Source organism: Anolis sagrei, chromosome 4 (assembly GCF_037176765.1).
Source record: "Anolis sagrei isolate rAnoSag1 chromosome 4, rAnoSag1.mat, whole genome shotgun sequence".
Taxonomy (NCBI): Eukaryota; Metazoa; Chordata; class Lepidosauria; order Squamata; family Dactyloidae; genus Anolis; species Anolis sagrei.
In genome coordinates this window covers 240,206,397-240,232,884 of record NC_090024.1, presented here as the reverse complement: position 1 = coordinate 240,232,884, position 26,488 = coordinate 240,206,397, and the positions used below count along the sequence as shown (strand labels likewise).

The following is a 26,488-nucleotide window of genomic DNA, read 5'->3' as shown; positions in this document are numbered from 1 at the left end:
AATTCTATGCACATAAATTGATATTTCTGCATTGAAATGTTATTTTCTACTCAGAAAATGCTGTCTGATATGCAGAAAATCCTGTTTTCGATTCAAAACAACAGAGTGTGAATTTTGCGCAGAATACATCCGGAGACCAAACGTGATCCCCGGGGAAGGTAATGTCAACCCACCTCAGTATTCTTGCCATGAAAATGAAATGGATGAGTATAACCAGAGATATGTTGATATGCCATCGGAAGATGGGACTCCCAGGTTGGAAGATGATCAAAATGCTACTGGGGAGGATAAGGAGCAGAGGATAAATTCAACTAGCCCCAGAGTTGATGATGCGGCTAGCTCAAAGCCATAAGGAAAGCCAGCGGCCGACGGTGCTGGAGGTGAACGACGAATCCAATGCTCTAAAGATCAACACACCATAGGAACCTGGAATGTAAGATCTATGAGCCAAGGCAAACTGGATGTTGTTATTGGTGAGATGTTAAGACTGAAGACAGACATTCTGGGGGTCAGTGAACTGAAATGGTGTGGAATGGGCCACTTCACAACAGATGACCACCAGATCTACTACTATGGACAAGAGGGACACTGAAGAAATAGAGTAGCCTACATAATCTATTTATTTATTTTGGTTACTTCTACCCCGCCCTTCTCACCCCAGAGGGGGACTCAGGGCGGCTTACAAAGGCACAATTCGATGCCGACATCAACATAATAAAAACAATATAGCAGCAATAAAAACAATATAGCAGCAATTAAACAATTAACAATCAGTTTCTGCATTGCAACAATAAAACCAATAAAACCAATTTCACCTACTTAACGCTCAGCGTTCGCCATCTCATAGTCCAAATTCCAATGCCACTTTGTCAGTCCTAGTCGTCCAATTGTCTTTATCTAGTTGTCAGATTGCCCGAAGGCCTGGTCCCACAACCACGTTTTTAATTTCCTCCTGAGGGAGAGGAGGGATGTTGACCTAATTTTCCCCGGGAGTGAGTTCCATAGGTGAGGGGCCACCACTGAGAAGGCCCTGCTCCTAGTCCCCACCAACCTCACTTGTGATAGCGGTGGGGTCGAAGGCAAAAGGATTTATATATCTGTGGAATGACCAGGGTGGGACAAAGGACTCTTGTCTGCTGGAGCTAGGCGTGTATGTTTCAACTGACCACCTTGATTAGCATATAATGGCCTGACAGTGCCTGGAGCAAATTTTTGTTGAGAGGTGATTAGATGTCCTTGTTTGTTTCCTCTCTGTTGTTGTGCTGTTGTAATTTTAGAGTTTTTTAATATTGGTAGCCAGATTTTGTTCATTTTCATGGTTTCCTCCTTTCTGTTGAAATTGTCCACATGCTTGTGTATTTCAATGGCTTCTCTGTGTAGTCTGTCGTGGTGGTTGTGAGAGTGGTCCAGCATTTCTGTGTTCTCAAATAAAATGCTGTGTCCAGGTTGGTTCATCAGGTGCTCTGCTATGGCTGACTTCTCTGGTTGAAGTAGTGTGCAGTGCCATTCCACAGATATATAAACCCATTTTCCTAGTTTCCAGTGGACCTCACTACCTCTGAGGATGCAGGCGAAATGTCAGGAGAGAATGCCTCTAGAAGAGGGATTCTCAACCTGTGGGTCCCCAGATGCTTTGGCCTTCAACTCCCAGAATTCCTAACAGCTGGTAAACTGGCTGGGATTTCTGGGAGTTGTAGGCCAAAACACCTGGGGACCCACAGGTTGAGAACCCCTGCTCTAGAACAGGGCCATATAGTCTGAAAAAAACTACAACAACCTACAACAACTGTGAGAGCCATTCAGCAGTGGCACTCTCTGCCCCAGAGTGTGGTGGAGGCTCCTTCTTTCGAAGCTTTTAAACAGAGGCTGGATGGCCATCTGTCAGGGGTGATTTGAATGCAATATTCCTGCTTCTTAGCAGAAAGGGGTTGGACTGGATGGCTCATGAGGTCTCTTCCAACTCTTTGATTCTATGATTCTTTTATGCTCTGCCCTGAGTCCCCTTCAAGCTGAGAAGGGCAGAATATAAATGCTTTCAACAAATAAATAAATAATATTAGAAGAAAACTGGCCTAGAAATCACATTTTATTTTATTTTTTTGTATTGTCGAAGGCTTCCATGGCTGGAATCACTAGGTTCTTGTGGGTTTTTTCGGACTGTATGGCCATGTTCTAGAGGCATTTCTCCTGACGTTTCGCCTGCATCTATGGCAAGCATCCTCAGAGGTAGTGAGGTCTGTTGGAACTAGGAAAATGGGTTTATATATCTGTGGAATGGCTGGGGTGGGCCAAGGAACGCCTTATCAATAAGCATACTAGATCACAGGATGACCGTGCACACCATCTTTCCTTTAAAAGAAAGAGGAAGGAGGGGGAAAAAAGTAAAAAATTAATTATGGCCTGACTTACTTGCATAAAGCTCTCTATTAAATCAGCCGCGGAGCTGCGAACAGACCCCAAAGCCCTTTACTCCCCGTCTCAGACACAGTTAGATGAAATTTCTTCCCGGTACGCTTTAAAGAGAAGGAACTTTCCTAATAGAAGTCAGAAAGTGGTTTTTCTCAAGGGATGATGATAGAAATTATTTTATGCAAATAGTGGTGAAAAGAAAGGTTGGATTTTTTTTTTGTATTACAAAAAAAAAAAAAGCAGTTGAAATTAGAAATTCCTAATGAGACTGAACCTCGACAGCGGGGAGCTAGGGAGGGAAAAAAAGGGGGGAGAGAGGACAAGGCCTGGATGGGGGGAAATATATGTATTTTTCAGAGCGGTAAAACTGTTGCTTGATGTCGGAGCCAGCAACAGGCTCAAAACCGCTGGAGCCCGGCATGCACCTGCCGAAGAACAACAAGTGTTCGGCAGCTTATTAGTCACTCGGGGAGAGGGATTTGCCGGTTATTGTGGGAAAATCCTTTAAGCCACCCGACGGTGAGGGCCCTGACGGCAAAAACACAAACAAGCAGCCAGGATGTAACAACGCAAGGTAAGCACACAAAGAGACCGGGGGGATGCCGTGATTTTTCCGCCTGTTGTTGTGAGATGCGGATGGCCCTGTTGTGGTTCGTTCAGCCGGAAGGCAGGTCTCTTTTGTCTCCTGTGGCTTTGGTGCAATGAGCAGTGACCGGGCTGTGCAACGCCTTGCCAAGTGTGTATGTGGATTGAGGTGTTTCTTGTGTATAGATGGGACCATTGCTTTGAATGGAAGCCAAACCAATGGGCACGTTGTGGAGGTAATTGGGAGCGATGCAGAAAAGTCGTCCGCATAAGTGAGAAAGAGCGAGGAGTGGATCTCAATGCGCACAGGAAATAATGCTTTTTGGAAATGACTGTGGAACTCCCTTCCACAGGAACTTTAGTTAGCTTCCATTAGACATTCTTTTGACCACCTGTCAATTGATATTTTTTTGTAGAGAATTATATGGTGGAAACATGATGATAATGGTGTGCTTTCATCCGGTATGTTTTGATTATGTTTTGAATGTATCTTCAATGATTTGCTTTCCAAAATGTTGTTGTTTAGTGTTTTTCTTTTGAGAAAACATCTGTAATATAATATTTTAGATTTTTTTCCATGTCAGGAACAACTTGAGAAACTGCAATGAGTGGTGGCCGGGCTGTGCAACGCCTTGCCAAGTGTGTATGTGGGTCGAGGTGTTTCTGTGTATAGATGGGACCACTGCTTTGAATGGAAGCCAAACCAATGGGCACGCTGTGGAGGTAATTGGGAGCGATGCAAAAAAGTCGTCCGCATAAGTGAGAAAGAGCGAGGAGTGGATCTCAATGCGCACTGGAAATAATGCTTTTTGAAAATGACTGTGGAACTCCCTTCCACAGGAACTTTGGTTAGCTCCCATTAGGCATTCTTTTGACCACCTGTCAATCAAGGTGGACCTTTGATATTTTTTTTGTAGAGAATTATATGGTGGAAACATGATGATAATGGTGTGCTTTCATCTGGTATGTTTTGATTATGTTTTGAATGTATCTTTAATGATTTACTTTCCACAATATTGTTGTTTAGTGTTTTTCTTTTGAGAAAACATCTGTAATATAATATTTTAGATTTTTTTCCATGTCAGGAACAACTTGAGAAACTGCAATGAGTGGTGGCCGGGCTGTGCAACGCCTTGCCAAGTGTGTATGTGGGTTGAGGTGTTTCTGTGTATAGATGGGACCATTGCTTTGAATGGAAGCCAAACCAATGGGCATGTTGTGGAGGTAATTGGGAGCGATGCAAAAAAGTCATCCGCATAAGTGAGAAAGAGCGAGGAGTGGATCTCAATGCGCACAGGAAATAATGCTTTTTGGAAATGACTGTGGAACTCCCTTCCACAGGAACTTGGGTTAACTTCCATTAGGCATTATTTTGACCACCTGTCAATCAAGGCAGACCTTTGATATTTTTTTGTAGAGAATTATATGGTGGAAACATCATGATAATGGTGTGCTTTCATCCGGAACGTTTTGATTATGTTTTGAATGTATCTGTTTGTTTGTTTTTTTGAAAAAAAGCTACTTTATTATGGCACCTGTTAACAGCAAACATGTTTTTTTTTCAAATTATAGAAAAGCTCCAAGCTATTGCTACCATATCATTGCTTTCAAGTGTGCTTTTCTTCAGGTGGCAATAACAGATGTGAAAAAGTCTTGCTGTTCATTACCACTGATTTTCCTCTCATGATAAAATGTCCATTTCCCCAAAGTCAAGTGTACTTCTATAGCACTTACCAAGCTATCTCATGCTCTTGCTGAGTGGATTTGACTAGTTAATTTGCAAGAAGTCATGGGGGAGTTTGTCAAAGGCCTTCCTGAAATCAAGATATGATACATCCACAGCATTCCCTGCATCTACCAAGCTTGAATGTATCTTAATGATTTGCTTTCCAAAATATTGTTGTTTAGTGTTTTTCTTTTGAGAAAACATCTGTAATATAACATTTTAGATTTTTTTTCCGTGTCAGGAGGAACTTGAGAAACTGTAAGTCGCTTCTGGTGTGAGAGAATTAGCAATCTGCAAAGATGTTGCTCAGGGGATACCGGGATGTTTTGATGTCTTACCATCCTTATGGGAGGCTTCTCTCATGTCCCTGCATGGGGACAGAGGGAGTTCATCTGTGCTCTCCCCAGATTCAAACATTTTAGATAACTTTTGTTTTAGAATACAGTATGACCCCATATCCCTTGTATCTGCAGTTTCATTTATCCACTCTGACAAAATATATTCCTTCTAGACATTTCCTGGATTTTCCAGTGCAACTGTCTGAACGGATTTTCCCCTATGAACCATCAAGATTGTTAAGATCGTCTGGGGGGGCCCTGCTCTCGGTCCCACCAGCCTTGCAAGTGCACCTGGTGGGGACGAGGGAGAGGGTCTTCTCGGTGGTGGCCCCTCAGCTCTGGAACTCCCTCCCACTGGAGATTAGAACTGCCCCTTCTCTCCTGACTTTTAGAAAACAGGTGAAAACCTGCCTCAGGAAACTGTCATTTGACCAGTGAGTCAATAACTCGTGACTATATGGATGGATGGTGATGAACAACGATTTTATTGTGACGACTTGGCCATTGTAATTATATGATTGTATTTTTGGTATTTTAATGTGTTAGTGTATTACGGAATGTGATGTTTTTAAACGATTGCTTGTGATATTATTGTTGGAAACCGGCCTGAGTCTCTCCACGGAGGTGAGAAGACCGGTATACAAAAGTTCTAAATAAATAATAATAAAATAAATAACCCTATTGTATTCCTGGGCTTGTGCTCTATTGTATGTTTCCATTGTATTCTTGGGCCAGAAGTCTTTCATTTGAATAGAATTGGTATTTATCTGCGGTTTCTTGTATCCACTTGAAGCCTGGGAATGCATCTCCTGTGGATGTGGGAGTCATGACGTATTGGAAGCTGCTTGGTTCCCAGGATGGGAGATAGGCAGGCTTTAAACTGGATGAATAATAAATGAATCAATTTCCTTTTTCATTGTTTAGTTTCATGTGGAAAGCTGTAGTCCTGCTATATCGTGAGTTTGGCCTCTGCCATCCGGCAGATGTGTTTCAGAATCCTTCTCAGCATCGTGGCCAAATGCTAACAGCTATCCAATAGCATTAAAGGGGCCAGTTTGTATTTCGTCGGCCATAATCGGCTGTTTCATTTTCTGTTGGCAACTGAAAGCTGGGAAAAGACCAAAGGCTGGAAATGAAGTGGGCAAGTGCTACTTTTGGAAAAAAAGGATGTGATATAAATAACATGAGCGATGACACATCACACAATTATAGCCCTATGATTTAACTTCCTTTGCAGCATCTTATGAAATCCTATGGTTTCTAATATGGCGAGACTCAAGAACACTGTGACTGAGGTTTCTAGTATCCCTTCCTAAACCACAAATCCCAGAAAGCTGTTGCAATGCAGTTAGTGGGATCATAGTAGTCACCTCACTAGGATCAGTGTCACCCAGTGCGGTAATTCGTGATGTCACTCCTATAGATCTTCACCTATACCAAATCCTACAAGCGTTTAGTAATCTTATTTGTCCTAATGCAACTTACACCTCTTCCTCTGACCATGCTGGCTGCATGGTGGAAAGATCTATAAAGAACACGATCCAAATTCGTTGATCTGAAAGCCCAGTAAACAATGACTGCTCACCATGTTTGCAGGCCTACATATAAGCCTGCCAGACCTCATATGGGATTTGTAGTCCTGCAGGTTTTCCCCCAAGTTCTGGTATGAGAACTGTGAAAAAATCTCGTTGTAAGTCTCACAATGGCAATGCCACTATAAGATGGTGGGGTGGCTTGGTTGGGCGCAATATTGTCCCCTCTGTGATGGTGCTGCAGGTAAGCCTACTGATATTACTCAATTGTTATTTTATAGACAATTATTTGGTGTTCCCCCTCTGATAGTTCCTAGTGCAGTTTGCATTACAGTAAGTTGTAAAAGGATCAACACCAAGTGTGTGTGTTAAGGAAACCGTATACTGTTAATCATTATGTGCAGCTGCTAATCTAGGTCAGCTAGTAAGTTTGAGCCACACCTGTTTTAGAATATAGTTTAGCTTTTGCTCTGAGGAGCTTATGCTCACAGCATTTTGCTCTGCTCATTTGAAGGAAGATGATGAAGCCATACTCAGTGTTGTGACTTAGCTGGAACCACAGCTGGAACCACAGACACAGACTGATAGTGTTGTGATTCAGACGGGGTCTCAGAGTGACTCTGACAAAGATGATGGGATTCAGGTTCACAATCAGGTTCAAAATGTTCCTGCTGTAGACAATGAGGAACAGGGTGTGCAAGTTCAGTTTCCCACAGCAGGGAATGATGTTTTTGATGCAAATTGGTGCAAATTGACTCAGAAAAGGAGGACGGTTCTCAGCCTGATAGTAGGCAGGAAGGCAACCAGGCTGACAGTAACAAGCAGCCCGATCTCGATGAAACAGGAAACTTAGATTGGGCTGACCATTTGGAATTCAGAGTTCGAAGGAGTGTGAGAATAGCCAACAAGAAGGAGGTCAGAGGCCAAAGAAATGCTTTAATGTATTGCAAAGGGTATTAAGCAGTGTGTTCGAAAACAAACCTTTGTCAGAGCAACTTCTCGCTCAACCAAGCAGCTTGTGCTCGTTTTCCTGTGATCATGGTCTTGGGATTTTGTCATGTTCTCACGGGACTTTGTTTCATTGGTGCCATTTGGAATTCTGCTTTACAGTGCTATGTCTTATTGATCTTTGAAACACTACTTGGTTTTTTTAACATTTCATCTTTTACTTTTTAATAAACTACAAAGACTTCAGTCTGTGTGCAGTTCTGGTGATTTCAGCGAGGTGAATCTATTCTGAGGTGCAACACTCTTTGTATTCTGCATTTCTTACAAGGGCTATGTAAGTCTGTTGCACTGTTTATTTTGTATGCAACACTGCAAGTTTATGTTTTGACTCTGCTGACAAGAGTAAAGTTTTCTGTTCTTTCCCCTCTTGCCTTTGTGCAAAGTTATTGTGCATAAATTGACTAAATTGCGCTTAAGCATAATTGTTCGCACCCCATGGATTCTCCTAGTGATGCCACTATAGTTTGTAGTTTGGTGAGACTCTAGCACTTTAACTACATAGTGTGAGTAAACTTTGAAATTACCAGTTTCTCAGCATGGTACTCATATTAGTCAGAATGGGATGTGAGTTCATTTTTCTTTCTTTTGATTGCCTTGAATATAATACAAAGGGTTCATCTTCTAGTGGTCTTGCCCTGGGTGAGTGTGTACTCCAGTTCAGTAGAACTGTTATCCAGCCATGTGGTTCTGGGCGTTGGTTCTGAGATGCTCTGCATTGAATGTATTGTTGAGAGGACATATCATGTCACTTACTGCCAAGGAATGCTGGACCTCATCAGCTAAAAAACCTGAATGGCCATCTGTCAGGGGTGATTTGAATGCAATATTCCTGCTTCTTGGCAGGGGATTGGACTGGATGACCCATGAGGTCTCTTCCAACTCTTTGATTCTATGATTCTATGATTCCAATGTAGTCTTTCCGTTGTATGATTCACCAAGTGAACCTTAACATCGAGCAGCAACGGGTGTTGGTCTTTGCTACCAAGAGATGTCTGGAAACCTGGAAACGCTGCCACCAGTTTCGGCTCAGCATGCATGACTTCATGATAGAGAACTAGGTCACTCATGCGCACACCTCAATCAGCTATGGTGTAGCTATGGAGAGGAAAGCAAAATGAGGGCGTTGTCGCCAAAAGAGAATTTTGACCCCTTCATGAAATACTCCTGCTGTCCACAAATTTGTAACATTGGGGAGAGTAAGACCGAAATTTCTTCACACCTGCAACTGTTCTCTAGAGTTTATTCATTCATTTATGTGTTGCATTGGTATGCCGTCTTTCTCCCAGAATGGGTCCCATGGCAATTTCCAAAACAATTCCAATATTCATGATACGATTCTAAAACTGTTTTGGTATCTTTGCCTGCCCCTTTTCTTTGGATGCTTAAACCATATCTCTGCACACTTACTTATTTAGGTGATCCCTGGTAGTCTGAGGATGATGGTCCTCCAAGTGTAGTGTCTTGGTGGTGGGTCCGTAGGTGGCTGTGGAGCCCTGTTCTGGATCCGCATGTTCTCCCTCAGAGAGAGCATCGGTTTCCAGGTGGAAGGCGGTCCTGTTCAGGGTTGGTTTGACATACTTTCCTCTTGCCATATTTCTCCCTTTCACCCTCCATTTGTACCTCTATGAATTCTGCAGCACTGCTGGTCACAGCTGACCTCCAGTTAGATCGCTCAAGGGCCAGGATTTCCTAGTTCTCAATGTCTATACCACAGTTTTTAAGGTTGGTTTTAAGTAAGTAAAAGTAATTCATTCATTTATGTGTTGCATTGGTATGCTGCCTTTCTCCCAGAATGGGTTTCATGGCAGCTTCTGAAAAAATTCCAATATTCATAATACGATTCTAGAAATGTTTTGGTATCCTTGCCTGGCCCTTTTCTTTGGATGCTCAAACCATATTTCTGCACATGGATGAAGTCTGAGGTGTTCCCTCACTATTTCGCAGTTCGCTTTTTGCAGGCTCACTGTTTTGTGGGTTTTCCTCCCCCCCCCCCAGAGCTGGGGGGAGGAGGAGGAAGAGGAGGAGGAGAGGGGGAGCCAGATGCTGGGCCTTACCCTGGGGCTTGTCTCCGGGCTCATCGATGGCAGCCTCCTCCTCCTCGCCACCTCTGCTGCTCTTCGCTCATTCCTCGGAGACCTCAGCCCAGCCTGGCAGCACCAACAAGGGTGCCCAAGGGGTCTCCAAGGCTGGGAGCAGTGGAGGCAGTGAGGAGGAGGAGGCTCAGACTCGATGCGGCTTACATAGGCCAAGGCCACAAAACACAATACAACAATACAATACCTAAAGCAAATTAAAAACAGTTAAGCAGTATAAACAACAAACAATAAACAGTACATCAAGACACTATAAAACTGGGCCGGGTCAGAGTAATGGGTACAAGATTAAAAGTGCTGATGTGGCAGGAGGTATGTAGGATTATAACGTAAGTGCAGTGTGCGGTGTGCAGCAATCTTAGTTCTACTAAAGTGCTTCTAGGACTTGGTATTGGAGATTTCCTAATCTGAGAAGGCACATCAGAACAGCCAGGTCTTCAAGTTCTTTCTAAAGACTGCCAATGTAGGGGCCTGTCTTAGATCTTTTGGGAGGGCGTTCCAGAGTCGGGGGGCCACCACAGAAAAGGCCCTGTCTCGAGTCCCCACCAAGCGCGCTTGCGACACAGGCGGGATCACGAGCAGGGCCCCTCCAGATGAACGAAGTGAACGCGTGGGTTCATAGACGGAGATGCGGTCACGCAGGTAGGCTGGTCCCAAACCGTTCAGGGCTTTGTAGGTAAGCACCTGCACCTTAAATTGGGCTCGGAAAATAAACTCTTGAATCCCGACCCCAATTCTCTCCATGAAAGTATACAAACTAAGGTGATCCACCTAAAAGAGTGCATATTCTAACCCTATGTGACAGATAATTCACATTACATGGCTAGGAAGAAATACATGGGAGGCTATTACTGTAAACATTGTTCCTATCACTCCTAGTTTCATTGAATGCCTTCCGCTGTGTTTTTAGGCAGGTAGTAAAACATGGAGCTCAAAACTTGACATTCTCTCTGGAGGGTGTCCCCTTAACCAGATCTCTGAAAAACACCCCAAAATGAGAAGGTGGCTGTTTAAGGCCTCCGTGTTCCTCTGCCTCTTTACTCTCGAGTAGCCCACTGGGACCCACTGGGGCTTATGCATTCCTCCTCTTGCGGAGCTGAAGACAGATCAGTCTGCGTCTCATTTGCATTTTAATTTCCCGAAATCCGTGCACTTTAAACATTATTAAGTAGGTTGGGTGCAGAGCTGAAGAAAAGAAGGAGCTGCCTTGTAAAAATGGGACACTATCTGCTGAGCACAGACAGAAGCAGGAGATGATAATGTAAACCTTTCCCCCAGTTGTCAGCCTCTAATTGGGGTGTGCATGGGGGAGGGTGTCCTCATTTCCTAAGGATGTATTATGCTCCTAATCTTCCTTCTCCAATCTGGTGTCCTCCAGGCATTACGGACTGCAACTTCTATCAGCCCCGGTTGCGGAGGATAATGGCTTGGGACCATGGGAGCTGATGTCCCAGATATCTGGAGATAGCTCAACGAAATGGTTGCTCTTCAAATTATTGTTGATTCCCCCTTTGAAGAATATTACTCTGTGACCATAGGAGGATTCTGGTATCAAAATTGCCCATTGTGTTTATAGATCAGCACTCTCATAGTAGACAGAAAGAAAATCTGTCTTTTTGTGGAATGCAATTTTGCAAGAGTTAGGGACACAGGATCTTTGAGAAAGTGGTGGGAAAGTGATATCTATCTATCTATCTATCTATCTATCTATCTATCTATTTATCTAGCTTTCTAGCTTTCTAGCTATCTAGCTAGTTAGCTGTACCTGCCATGCGTTGCTATGGCCAATCTTCCTTCCCTCTTTCTCTCATAGAATCATAGAATCAAAGAGGTGGAAGAGACCTCGTGGGCCATCCAGTCCAACCCCATTCTGCCAAGAAGCAGGAATATTGCATTCAAATCACCCCTGACAGATGGCCATCCAGCCTCTGTTTAAAAGCTTCCAAAGAAGGAGCCTCCACCACACTCCGGGGCAGAGAGTTCCACTGCTGAACGGCTCTCACAGTCAGGAAGTCCTTCCTCATGTTCAGATGGAATCTCCTCTCTTGTAGTTTGAAGCCATTGCTTCGTGTCCTAGTCTCCAGGGAAGCAGAAAACAAGCTTGCTCCCTCCTCTCATGGCTATCATATCTCCTCTCAGCCTTTTCTTCAGGCTAAACATGCCCAGCTCCTTAAGCCGCTCCTCATAGGGCTTGTTCTCCAGACCCTTGATCTCCCTCCTCTGGACACATTCCAGCTTGTCAATATCTCTCTTGAATTGTGGTGCCCAGAATTGGACACAATATTCCAGGTGTGGTCTAACCAAAGCAGAATAGAGCATGGGGAGCACGACTTCCCTAGATCTAGATTCCCTCTCCTTCTTTCTTTCTCGCTTTCCTTCCTTTTTTCCTTTCCTTCTCTCCTTCCTTCCTTCTCTTCCTCTTCTCTTCCTTCCCTCCTTTCATTCCCTTCCTCTTTCTCCCCTTTCTCCCTTCTCTATCTGCTCTTGGACTGCAACTTCCAGCAGTCCTCCTGATTGATTTACCTACCTACCTACCTATCTAGTTCTATCTTATCTATCTATCTATCTATCTATCTATCTGGAGGATCGCTGGGAGTTCCTGTCCAGGAATAGGAAATTGGAAATATTTATTTATTTATTTATTTACTTCATTTGTTGACCGCCGTTCTCAGCCCTAGGGCGACTCACGGTGGTGTACAACATATAAAAATTCAGTTTACAACAAAGCAATAATACAACGAGTTATCAAACATAACTATCAATAATACAACAATCATATAATATGCAGGGATTCTGATCATATAATATGCAGGATTGGGATGCACTCAGAGAAATCCAAGGAGAAGAAAGCTTTTATCTTGGAAGCAGTGCATTTGGATCCTCCTCCTCTCCTAAAGGGCCTTGTCTAGGGGATGCTGGGAGCTGTAGTCCGGGAGAGAGTGTGGATATGCTATTGTGTGTTTTGTTTGCCAGGGGGAGTCATTTTTGAGCATGTGCTGTAGCATTTTTTTTGCTTTTTTTGGCTTTTAAAGTCCCTTCCATTGTGTTTTTCAGTGTTTTATGAATGATGGTCAGTCATTGGCCTGACAAGTGTATTGTGTCCAAATTTTGTGTCAATTCGTCCAGTGCTTTTTGAGTTATGTTAATCCCACAAACGAATATTACATTTTTATTTATATAGACTGGAGAAACCACCTCTTTAGGCCTCTTCAAGCCCTCTATTGCGATCTTATGGTGAATTCCAGCAACTGGTTTAATTGCTTATATGCATTCAGAGAAAGAGATTTTTGTGTGCTTTTTAATCCCTGCCGGCTTTAATACATTACAAGCTGCTTTGAATTCCTGAATTTGGGGAAAACGTGAGATATAATTCAATAAAGCAAGAAGAACAACAATCCAGATGTTTCTGTATTCCAAGTTCCATAATCCCTACCTAGCACAGCCCATGATAAGGAATGCTGAGAGATGCAGTTTAACAGCATCAGGAAAACTATTCTTTCCCCACTTTGGTATTAAGGGATTGTGACCCTTCCCCCTCCAGCCTCATCCAACCAGGTCTCTGTTATGCACACCCTAAATGGTTCCAGCCCAGCTTACCTGTCCGAACATATCTCCCCCAATGAACCATCTCAGAGATTAAGGTCATCCGGGGAGGCCCTGCTCTCAGTCCCACCTCCTTCACAGGTGCGAATGGTGGGAACGAGAGACAGGGCCCTTTTAGTGGTGGCCCCTCAGCTGTGGAACTCCCTCCCCAGTGGTATTAAATCAGCCCCTTCCCTCCTGACCTTCAGAAAGAGGGTGAAAATGTGGCTATGGGATCAAGCCTTTGGCAAATAACACAGTGCAATAGATGGACTTGGATGATTACCAGAATGGCCTGACTTTGATTGCAGATAACGTGATTTTATAGTTGCAATTGCAACTTTTTATGTGTTTTAATGTTTCTAATCTTGTTTAAAATTTTAATTGAAATGTTTTAAATTGTATATTGGATGTATATATTTTTTTAAAGCATTTAATTATTGCTTCTGCCATAAGTCGCCTTGAGTCCGCCTCAGGCTCGAGAAAAGTGGGAAATAAATATAGTAAATAAATAAAAAATAAATTGTGTGAACGGAGTACTTTCTACTAAGACCTTTTATTACATTTTTGGAGATCCAATATTTCATAGAGAAAAACTGGTACATATTTGGCCAACGGATACCAAAATGGCAAAGGTCATAAATGAGAGAGAGAAAAAAAATCCAGAGAGGATAGGAGGCCTGTTGTAGTACAGCGTGATAGTAATGTTACTACTACTGGTAGAAGGGAGAAGAGGGCTGCGCAGGTGTTGGAGGAGGAGCAGCAGCGAAAGCGGATTAGAGACATATTCATGGCTCCAACTGATTCCGAGTCCTTCGAGGGTTTCTCAGATTGTGAAATGGGGGAAAGAGAGGAAAGCAGGGGAGCTAAGCGGGCTACTCGAGAACAAGAATCAGATGAGGAGATCCAAAGGAAGCGTATCCGTGATATACTTAGCGCTCCAACAGAAGATGAAGACTTTGTGGGTTTTGAAAGGAGTGATGGGACTGGGAGTGACGATGGGGAGGAGGATGCTTTAGACTGGACCCGTGTGCAGGAGATTAGGGACATCTGTACTCAGCCTACATCCAGTGATGACTTTGAGGGGTTTGCAGAAGAGTGGCAATCTGGGAACACTTGGGAAGACCTAAGTCTTGAAAGACGCTGGCAAAGGTGGAGAGATGGGAGGCATTGCTCAGCTGCAGGGAATGGGGCAGCTGAAAGTGATGATGAAAGGGTGGGGAGCAGGAGTTACAGGCTATAAGTTGGTTTGAATTCAATGGGTCTTTGCAGAAGGCAAAGTGTCTTATCGGGTTTGGATCTTTGTTACTGCCATTACTCTCAAGCTTGGGTCCTTGGACTACAGATCTCCATGTTTCCGTGACTTCTGGCTGGAACTCCGTAAGTGCTGACTTCAACCTTCCCTTTGACTCTAGACTGTGTTTTGACGATGACTTCGCTTTTTGGACTGCTTTATCTCATTTTACACGTGCCTGGACTTTGGACTGTTTTTGGACTTCAATTTTGCATGCTCCCACCTTGTTTTCTTGTGCTTTTTGGACGTTTTGAATTTCAAGCAGATTGCTGTAACTTTTTGTTATCCCAGATTATACTCCGGTATAATCCAGATTATATTTAAATTGGGTTTTTTGCTTAGCGATTGCTATAGACTTAGTTTGTGCTAGAGGCACTGCGTTAAGTGTCTCTAAGCCTTTTTTGTGTTTAATAAACCTTTGTTTGGACCTTTTATACTGTGTTTGGCATTCTTGAGGCTTCTGGGTCTTGACAAGGCCGCAGCAGTTTGCTTTTACCAAAGTTTACAGAGAAGGGTCAGATTTCTCCTCTCCCTCTTGCTCATTGAGCAGAAACTACTTTTGATTCAATTTATAGTAACTGAAGAAGCTGTTGGCAGGAGCAAAAAGTGGGAGGAAGAGAAAGACAAAAGGGGACATTTTAAAAGTCGCTGAAAAACTAGGACAATAGAGGATTAATCCGAGCTCTCACTACCAAATCTGTGCAGTCGATGGATTTATAAGTCTGAACTACTAGCGTAGATCCTTTCAAATGATGAGTCAACAGATAGGCAAATCCTATTGATTTAGTATGCTTATTTTAGCTATGAGTAGCGATAGATATTGGCAATGGTTTCCTAAAGCAACCACACTTTTTAAAATAATAGAGATTCATTTTATTGCATTGTTCTTACATAATGGACAATCATGACTGGGGTGGTTCAAACGTGGAGCTCTACAATGAAACATTTCTGAGATCTTCTAGAAATCTGGAGAGGCCTTGCTCCCGGTCCTGCCACCTTCGCAATTGTGTCTGGTAGGGACGAGAGACCTGGCCTTTCCTGTGGTGGCCCCCGGCTATGGAACTCTCTCCCAAATGAGGTTAGGTATGCCCCCTCCCTCCTGACCTTTGGGAAGCTAGTGAAATCCTGGTTGTGGAACGAGGCATTTGCAGAGTGATGGCTGAGACCAGTAATAGACTAAAGTTATTCAGCACAATGTGCAGACTGAGTTGGACATGATTTTATCTTTGCAAATGGTTTATATGTACTTTATTTTATATGTACTTTTAACTGTATGATGTTTATGTATGATGTTTTAAAAGGTTTTTACTGTATTGTCGAAGGCTTTCATGGCCGGAATCACTGGGTTGTTGTAGGTTTTTTCGGGTTATATGGTCATGTTCTGGAGGCATTTTCTCCTGACGTTTCGCCTGCATCTATGGCAAGCATCCTCAGAGATAGTGAGGTTTGTTGGAAGAAGGAAAATGGGTTTATATATCTGTGGAATGACCAGGGTGGGGCAAAGAACTCTTGTCTGTTGGAGCTAGGTGTGAATGTCTCAACTGACCACCTTGATTAGCATTTGATGGCTTGGCAGTGCCTGGGGGAATCTTTTGCTGAGAGGAGATTAGAGGTGCCTGATTGTTTACTTTCTGTTGTTTTGCTGTTGTAATTTTAGAGTTTTTTAATACTGGTAGCCAGATTTTGTTCATTTTTATGGTTCCCTCCTTTCTGTTGAAATTGTCCACATGCTTGTGTATTTCAATGGCTTCTCTGTGTAGTCTGACGTGGTGGTTGTGAGAGTGGTCCAGCCATAGCAGAGCACCTGATGAACCAACCTGGACACAGCATTTTATCTGAGAACACAGAAATGCTGGACCACTCTCACAACCACCATGTCAGACTACACAGAGAAGACATTGAAATACACAAGCATGTGGACAATTTCAACAGAAAGGAGGAAACCATGAAGATTAACAAAATCTGGCTACCAATATTAAAAAAAACCTCTAAAATTACAACAGCAAAAAAAAAAAACAGAGAGTAAACAATCAGGCACCACTAATCTCCTCTCAACAAAAGATTCCCCCAGGCACTGCCAAGCCATCAAATGCTAATTAAGGTGGCCAGTTGAGACATTCACACCTAGCTCCAGCAGACAAGAGTCCTTTGTCTTGCCCTGGTCATTACACAGATATATAAACCCATTTTCCTAGTTCCAACAGACCTCACTACCTCTGAGGATGCTTGCCATAGATGCAGGTGAAACGTCAAGGGAAAATGCCTCCAGAACATGGCCATATAACCCGGAAAAACCTACAACAACCCAAGGTTTTTACTGTTAGCATTGAATTCTTGCTGTTAGCTGGTCTGAGTCCCTCTACGGAGGTAGAGAATATCGGGGTATAAAAGTTTTAAATAAATAATAATAAATAATATAGACACAAGCATGATAATAATAGTAATCAAAATCATTATCACCAACTCCCAAACACATTGATGTTATAGAAAGACCCAGAATCATAGAATCATAGAATCAAAGAGTTGGAAGAGACCTCATGGGCCATCCAGTCCAACCCCCTGCCAAGAAGCAGGAATATTGCATTCAAATCACCCCTGACAGATGGCCATCCAGCCTCTGCTTAAAAGCCTCCAAAGAAGGACCCTCCACCACACTCCGGGGCAGAGAGTTCCACTGCTGAATGGCTCTCACAGTCAGGAAGTTCTTCCTCATGTTCAGATGGAATCTCCTCTCTTGTATTAAGTCCCTCCAACCCTCCCACAACATAAAAAGTCTTTTTGGCAGCCACAGTTACACACAGATCTTTCTTCAACCATCACATTTCAGTAGAGTTTATTTGAAATCAATCCATCTTTATTGGTTCCTATTTTGTTCTGAGTCCAATTCTCCAAATAATGGTTTTGACCGGGATGCCTTCAAGGCAGGACTGATCACCTGCTTAGCAATCTACCCATATATTTTGATAAACTCTTCTGGTTTGGCTCCATCCTGAATGAGATATTACACCAGACAGGATCTCTTTGTTTTGGCCCTCAGGCTGTGAATCTGTCTTTTGCGGAAGGTTTTCATTCTCTTGTTGTTCAGATGTAGATGTTTAGTTAAAACATTTCATTATTTGAGAAGGCTTTTGGGGTTCGCAGGATCTTGCGTTCCTCCTCTTTTCGCCAATTACTGGCTTTCTTTTTTTACTTTCCCAGCGCTTCCTTCCGACTGTGGTTATTATTTATCAGCAGACCTTTAAAATCTGAGTTTACTGTTTTCATAGCATCGTATGATGCCTTGGGGGGGAGAAAAAGCCTGGTAAAAATGTTCTAAAAGAAGAAAAGAAATACATGTTGCATTGGAAATTAATGTCGGCGTAACAGTGGTAGGGAATGGAAGGGAGAGGAGAAAACATCAAAAACCGTAGCAACTCAGTCTCAGCAGGACATCAACAGTCTGGAAAAGTAGTCTTGGATGCAGACTAATTGAAGGACCAGATCTCCCTATTTAAGCCCATTAGAGCTTTTGGAGATGCCCTTCTTTTTATTCCATCATCCCCTCAATCCTGTCTGAGGAGAGCAAGAAAGAAGACATTCTTCCAAACTTTGGAGCTCTCTCCTTGGAGTGTCCAGGATGGACCCACCGTTGCTCTTCTTGCGCCACCAGGCTTGTGCCACCGTTGCTCTTCTTGCGCCACTCCCTCTGAAGACACAGGTTCGCAGCTTGGGTGTGACCCTGGGTTCGTCGCTGAGCCTGGAGTCCCAGGTCTCGGCGGTGACCAGGGGAGCATTTGCACAGCTCAGGCTCGTGCGCCAGCTGCGCCCATACCTTGGGAAGTCTAACTTGGCCACGGTAGTCCACGCTCTTGTCACATCCCGCCTAGACTACTGCAACACTCTCTACGTGGGGCTGCCCTTGAAGACGGCCCGGAAATTGCAACTAGTCCAACGCGCGGCAGCCATGATTCTAACAGGAGCGGAGCGCAGGGAGCACACAACCCCCCTGTTGCACCAGCTCCACTGGCTGCCGATTTGCTACCGGGCCCAATTCAAGGTGTTGGTACTGGCCTATAAAGCCCTAAACGGTTCCGGCCCAAGATACCTATCTGACCGCATCTCGGCCTATGAACCCACCCGGACTTTGAGATCTTCCGGGGAGACCCTGCTCTCGATCCCGCCGGCCTCTCAAGCACGGCTGGCGGGGACGAGGGATAGGGCCTTCTCGGTGGTGGCTCCTCGGCTGTGGAACGCCCTTCCTGTAGACGTTAGGCTGGCACCATCGCTCATGACATTCCGTAGAAAGCTCAAGACCTGGATGTTTGTGCAGGCATTTGAGTAATTCAGTGCAAGTGTGGTAATGTGAACATAGGAAAGGAACACTGACGACGAATTTGGATCACGTTTGGATGATGAGGCGATCGGGGGGATGGGATTTGTGATAATTGTGTATTGTTGATTGCTTATTGGTTATTAATGGAACTGTGTAATTTAACTGTTTTGTATATTGATTATTGCTGTTTTTATTGTCTTTGCTGTTTGGAAACCGCTGTGAGTCGCCCTCGGGCTTGAGATACAGCGGTATACAAGAATAGTAAATAAATAAATAAATAAATTTAGAAACTCAGCAGGATGGATTTTCAATGCTACCTACAGATGTTACTCCTGACTTCTGGAAAGATTCTATCAATGTTGCCTCCAAAAAAAGCCTGCAAATCTCTTGGGAAGATGACATGCAGACAAGCATCAGCATTCTGAAAGAAGCAAAGACCTCCAGCATCGAAGCCATGATCCTCTGACGTCACCTTCGCTGGACTGACCATGTTGTCTGAATGCCTGATCACCATCTCCCAAAGCAGTTACTTTATTCCTAACTAAAGAAGAGGAAATGAAATGTCGGTGGACAACAAAAGAGATATAAACCAGGAGAACCAGAAAGCCCTGGCCCTCAAGCGTTGAACTGGAGGTCAGCTTTTATCAACAGTGCCATGGATTTTGAAGAGGCACAAATAGAGGGTGAAAGGGAGAAACGTCCAGAGAGGAAGAAAGCTGATCTTTGTTTGGACCGCCTTCCATCTAGAAATCTATGTCTTCAATGTGAAAGACCATGTGGATTTAGAATAGGGACCTGCCTCCCTGTGTGACCGTATTTCTGTGTACAAACCCACACAATTTCTTCAATCATCTGGAGAGGTCCTACTCACACTCCCACCTCCTTCGCAGGCACGATTGGTGGGGACGAGGGAGAGGGCCTTCTCGGTGGTGGCCCCTCGACTCTGGAATTCACTCCCTAGGGACATCAGACATGCCCCAATGCTGACAGTCTTTAGGAGGAGCCTGAAAACGTGGTTGTTCCAGTGTGCCTTCCCAGAATAGGAAAACTCTTATCAATATGTCCTCAAATGCACTTTAATATTGATTTAGGATTGTCTGCACGCCCTCATCTTTCTCTGAAAACCCTATCCTAGCTTATCTCACCTTGTTCATGCCCAGCATTTTAAATTTTAATTATTACATTTGGCCCGGCCATTGGTTTTTAAATGTTGTATATTATTGTTATTGATATTGTTTATTGCTTATTGTGTATTTTTTTCTTTTTGAGTTTTATTTTATTTTATTTTATTTTAACTGTTTTGTATTGATTATTTGTAATCGCCTTTGTTTATTGATGTGTTGTGGGCTTGGCCTCATGTAAGCCGCACCGAGTCCCTTGGGGAGATAGTAGCGGGGTACAAATAAAGTTTTTAATATTAATATTATTCTTCTTCTTCTTATTATTATTATTATTATTATTAGGTCTTATTTATTTATTTATTTATTTATTTATTTATTTACAGTTCTTATATTCTGCCCTTCTCACCCCGCAGGGGACTCAGGGCGGATTACAGTCAACACATATATGGCAAACATTCAATGCCAGTTTGACAAACAACGTTTAACACACAAATACACCAAGGCTATTTAACTTTCTTCTGGCCGCCAGGGGAGCTGCTGCTTTTCATCGTCCATCAGCGACACCGATGAAGTTCTTCCGCATTCCACATTCCCCGGATTCTTTTTTCTTTATGGCCTCATAAATTAGTTAAATTTAGCCTCCCACACTTTAAGGTGGTACCTTATTTTCCTACTTGACAGATGCAACTGTCTTTCAGGTTGCAAAGGTCGACAACAGGCTACACAATGGCTGGACACCCACTCCAGCCCGGGCTGGCTTCGAACTCATGACCTTTTGGTCAGAGTAATCTTAATGCAGCTGACACTCAGCCAGCTGCGCCACAATCCCGGTGCTAATAGTCTTCATGATCATTTATGGATCCACTGCCAAAACTCTATCTTTGGAAGACAATCATCCTTGGCCATGAAAGATCACCCATGATGATGGTCAATGCCTTGTGTTGGGCCCAACTCCATGTACTCGTATAAGCATAACCATTAAAGTTGTGGCCTTTGTATTTCCAGAGATATCAGTTTTCTGTGTTTTCTCCGGGTGGAGAGGACTTGCCCTGCTCATGCAATTGCTTTCAGATATGTTGTAAACTGTCTTGCTTTCCATTATTGGAAGAAGTGTGGTATACAAGTTGTTGTCGTTCTTATAATTATAGCCCAACCAGTGTTGGTTCTGAACCCTCACATTTCATTTCCAAATACGAACCAAATCAAGTCTGTTTGCAGTTACAGGAACAAGCTTTTGCTTTTCTCTTCTCCCTTTTTCTTCCTCTTCTGGCTAAACAAATTAAGTCCCAATCAACGTGTCCTGGTCAGAGGAAGACAAGCCGGCCTCAAGACACTGCCAATAAGCTGGGCTTCCTGACATTAATTAGAGCTCCGTGGCCAGAAGCACATCGAAGGCTCCCTACCGCTCTGGACAAAATTCTTGCTCGTGCTGCATTGCTGCCGTGGTGGGATCTCTAGGCTTTCAAAAAAACATGAAGCCCCACACCAGCTCTCTAAAAGCTGGCCTTGGGGGAACGCCAGAGAAGCTGCAAATTAAGAGGGCCGCTGCCAGGAGCATTAATAATTCAAAGCAACGGCAACCAGCCGAACCCAGAGAGATGGCGAACAGCTGTGGAGGCTTTATAGAAAGGAAAGAAAACTCCAATTTTCAAGGAAAGGCCTAGATTTGAGATATAGTCTGACTTGGAATGGACAAAACAAAGAGATGTGTGAGTTGGAAATGTGAGCATATCTCAGTTCATAAAACCTTTCAGAAAAAAGCGCCATTTTGCAAAATCTTTCAACCCCTCCCATTTCATCATTATTTCCTGTCTATCTTAAAGATTTTTTTACAGTCATGTGCATTGAAAGGATGGAAAAGGGAGGCTGGAGGAATGCAGGTTTTAAGTCTCACGGTGCAGCAGTGTGTCTACTATAAATAATGAATTAAGTTTAAACTGCGAAAGAATTGGATCCTGTTCTAGTCCAACCTCCTGTAGCTGTGTGCATCTGTCAACAACAGGCAAGTTAAAGAGCAGCTGCCTCCAGACTGCCTTACTGAGCATATGTGGACAGCAAAACAGGAACACAGAACCAGCCATACATACACTTTGAGTAGCACAGAGAAAGGCTAACACCCCTGTCATGTTTGTTTTGCTATCTGTGCCCCTGTTCAGAAGATTTCATCTTACTTTCTGTCCCTCTGTTCAATGGATTTTGGTTTGTTATAGAAATAAGGATTGGTGATAAAGCTTCAGAAGAGACACTTTTTCCCCATGGTAATAATTCTTCCAGGAGAGGATTTCCCTTCCAAAGAGTAGATTCCTCTCACTTCCTGTTATCTCACCCCTGTTCTTAATTGTGAATCGCTGATAAGTTGGATGTTTGTAACTTAGGAACTGCCTGGTTATTTTTAAAAAGTATAGATGTGCTGGTACAGCTGTACCACAAGCGCCAACTTTATTTTCTTTCTGTTATCTGTTTGCAGTCATAGGGCAGGCCTCCTGTCCATCATAATTAAGCTTTGGTTTTGTCCCTTGTTCAGGGCTCTGGGAGGGAAAGGAGCCATCTTTTTGGGGAGTCTCTCATAAAGAAGCTAAACTATAGGACGTAAACCAGCTCATCCCGTACAAAAGCTTCTTTTCTCAAGAACATCCGGGGAAACAGAAACGGAAATTCCAGGGAAAAGGTCCCAAGGCTCTGGCTGAGAGCTCACAGCCTTTCAGCCTCACAGCAATCAGAGGGAAAACAGCCCTGAAGTTTTCAAAGAATTCTCTGAGGGAGGACAGCACTACAGATCCATGGAACTCCATCTGAAATATCTACAAGCCTCGGCTGGTAGGTCTACTCGATACCCAGATGCATTTGGAATCAGTAGTAGGACCCACACCGATGAGGCATAGATAGTAAACAGCCTGGGAGAGGTTAAATAGGGTTTTTTCTTACAGAGAAAGTACAGTTAATCGAAGTCAGGTACCAGTCCATTGAGGGCTAGACTAAGAAAGCCTTGAAGTGTTATTTGAACCATTGAAGATTTGTTGTTTGTTCCATAATAAAGACTTTGTTGTATCATTAAAGACTCTAAAGACCATCACTTCAGAAAAATCCCTGAGAACCTCTCTTTGAGACGCCCTGGCTTCCCGTTGGGCTTAAAGTATACATCCTATAGAAAAGACAGCTGTTACAGGCCCAGCGCGCGACAGAACAATAGATCTGGCCTCCATAATGAAAATTGAGTAAAACTGAATCCACATATTCATGGAAGATACATTCCTGACCTTATCATGGGAACAGGAAACCATGGATTAATAGCAAACCCTAACGAAATGAACAATTTCCATGAGGCACATCTATACTGACCAGTGACCACTTAATGTGGCTTGAAGGCAGCTTGAGAATATGATGCTTAAATGATGAATGCTGTGCACATGTTCTACAGCATGCTTTAAGAGCTTTATACCAAGATAACCAAAGTTGGGGAATACTCAGAAATAGAGCCCTTTATGTGCATTAGCACATCTTGGTGTAAATCACATCACAGAGTGAAAGTGAATCCACAGAATCCAGATTGCTGTGTGGACACCTGGTGCTCCTCTGATCCACTCATGCACCTCCCTGTGGTCTTAGATCAGTGTTTCTCAACCTGGGGGTCGGGACGCCTGAGGGGGTCATGAGGGGGTGTAAAAGGGGTCGCCAAAGACCATAAGAAAACATAGTATTTTCTGGTGGTCATTGGGATTCTGTGTGGGAAGTTTGACCCAATTCTATTGTTGGTCGAGTTCAGAATGCTCTTTGATTGTAGGTGAACTATAAATCCCAACAACTACAACTCCCAAATGTCAAGGTCTATTTTCCCCAGACTCTACCAGTGTTCACATTTGGGCATACTGAATATTCGTGCCAAGTTTGGTCCAGATCCATCATTGCATGAATCCACAGTGCTCCTCTGGATATAGGTGAACTACAACTCCCAAACTCAAGGTCAATGCCCATCAAACCCTTCCAGTGTTTTCTGTTGGTCATAGGAGTTCTTTGTGCCAAGTTCGGTTTAAATCCATCACTGGTGAAGTTCAGAATGCTTTTTGATTATAGGTGAATTATAAATCCCAGGAACTACAACTCCCAAATTACAACCCCCCCCCCCCAACCCCACTAGCATTCACATTTGGGCATATTGGGTATTTGTGTTCAATTTAGTCCAGTGAATATATCCTGCATATTTACATTACGATTTATAACAGTACTAAAATGACAAGTATCAAGTAGCAACAAAAACAGTATTATGGTTGGGGGTCACCACAACATAGGGAACTGCATTAAGGGGTCACGGCATTAGCAAGGTTGCAAGGTTGAGAACCACTGTCTTAGATGCTGGTGGAGCCTCTTTTCTAGAGATTTTTTTAAAAAAAGCAGAGTCCAAAAGTATGCCAAAAGTGCTTGGATTATGTATTCCAAGCACAATTAAAGCGGAAGGAAGTTGGACTATATGTGGTCTCTTCTGATTCTCCAGTTCTCTGATTCTGTGGAGCATCTTCCACTGCATAGAGTGTAAGCAAGGAACAATGTATAGTTTCTAGTTTGTTTGCTTGTTTTAATGGCAGACTATTCTCTGGGCATTTGTGCAATTGGAAATCTACTTTTAAAAAAAACATAGCTGGTGTCTGGGGACCATCCTGCAATCAATGTGTAGCTAGCTAAGGGAAAACCATTCCGCCTGGGGCTTTGGGTTGCTTCTTTCTCCAACAATACAGAAAAGTAATTTAGGTGGCATTACTTCCTACTACTAGTGGAGGTCACTTAAAGAATTCTCACTTATATGTCTGAATTTTGACAGAGCTCATTTCATTAGAAGAGAAACCAAAAACACAGAGAATGCATTCTCAAGGCAGCTTGGAACCAAGAAGCAACTTAACAAATATAATACAAACCCCTGTTATCCCATAACTAAAAACAGTCCCTTGCCACACATAGAAAGTAAATCTTCTGTTCTTAAGCTTTTTCAATAGCTAAAGAAACTGGTACACATGTACACAAAGGGTTGTTGTAGGTTTTTTGGGCTATATAAATGGGGCTACAAAGTGGAATCCTCGACATGCGAGTGTGGAGAGGAGCAAACCACTGACCACCTGCTGCAATGCACCCTGAGCCCTGCTACATGCACAATGGAGGACCTTCTTGCGGCAACACCAGAGGCACTCCAAGTGGCCAGATACTGGTCAAAGGACATTGAATCAACTCTCATACTCACAAATTTTGTAATCTGCTTGTTCGCTTTGTTCTGTTGGAAATGTAATATAATTTGACTGGTTGTTCTGACACGACAAATAAATAAATGGGCTATATAGCCATGTTCTCCTGATGTTTCACCTGCATCTATGGCAAGCATCCTCAGAGGATCGTCACAACCTCTGAGGATGCTTGCAATAGATGCAGGTGAAACGTCAGGAGAGAATGCTTCTAGAACATGGCTATATAGCCCAAAAAAACCTACAGCAACCCAGTGATTCCAGCCATGAAAGCCTTCAAAATTACACATGCACAAAATTTGTTCCTACCCTTTTTTTCGTGTCTTACGTTTATTCGGAAGCACGAAACGGGAAGCTCCCTCCCCACACAAAATTTTGTTTGACATGAAAGCCTGCCTAAAGCCTACTTTTGTGTGCATTAGAACTTGCCTCCTTGCTTTGGAAAGAGAGTGTGTGTGTGCCGGGGCATGCAGGCAGGCCCGGAGCTCAGCTGCAGGCATGCTCCGGGATGCACTGTGTTTCTTCTCTTTGTCCTCCTTCCTTCTTGTCTTCCTGATGCTGCTCCCCTTCCGGGATCCAGATGTGGGGGTGGGCAACTGGACGACCTGGCGTGCCCTCAATCAACTTGCCTCCTTGCCTTGGAAAGAGGATGTGTCTGTGACAAGGCATGCAGGCAGACAGGCAGGTCTGGAGCTCAGCTGCAGCCATGCTATGGCCTGCCTGCCCACATGCCCTGCTACGCACGCACTCTCAGAGAGTGTGATGGGACATGTGTGCTCCAGGGCCTGCAGCTGAGCACCTTTTACTCTAAAGTAAGAGGCACTTGACTGCAGGTGCACTTTCTGGGCCTGCCTGCATGCTCCACCATGCACACACTCTCTTTCCAAGGAGAGTGTGTGTGTGTGGCAGGGTGTGCAGGCAGGCTTGTCACTCCCTACAGTAGAATGCCTCTTCCCTATAGTTGAGAAGGTAAGAAGAACCCACGCTGGGAAGGGGATCCAGTGGTGTGATTGATTTTGGGGGGCCCAAAATAAAAGAACACCCCCCCCCGGTGAAGGCGCAAGTGTATAGAACTGTATAGAAGGCGCAAGTGTATAGAAGGCGCCACCTATGTATAGAACTGTTAGTTGTAAGACTTAAACTGTTGTATCATGCTTAATCCTGCCCCTTTTTACACTGTTTATGTATAGTTGTATGGATTGGTTGCTTGTAGCTGTCAATCAGTACTGTTTGGCTCCACCTCTTCCTGCAAGAGGGGAGAAC

At 43.6% G+C, this 26,488-nt stretch overlaps 1 protein-coding gene across 3 annotated transcripts in view; it reads left to right on the top strand.

Moving 5' to 3' along the window:
* Window positions 1–2,884: 2,884 nt before the first annotated feature.
* LOC132773014 (tyrosine-protein phosphatase non-receptor type substrate 1-like) overlaps window positions 2,885–26,488 on the top strand; it is a 659,100-nt gene continuing 635,496 nt past the window's right edge. For all 3 annotated transcript variants that reach the window (XM_060771884.2, XM_060771886.2, XM_060771881.2), the window contains exon 1: window positions 2,885–2,983. The gene's annotated coding sequence lies outside the window, so the exon portion shown is untranslated. The remainder of the gene's footprint in view (window positions 2,984–26,488) is intronic.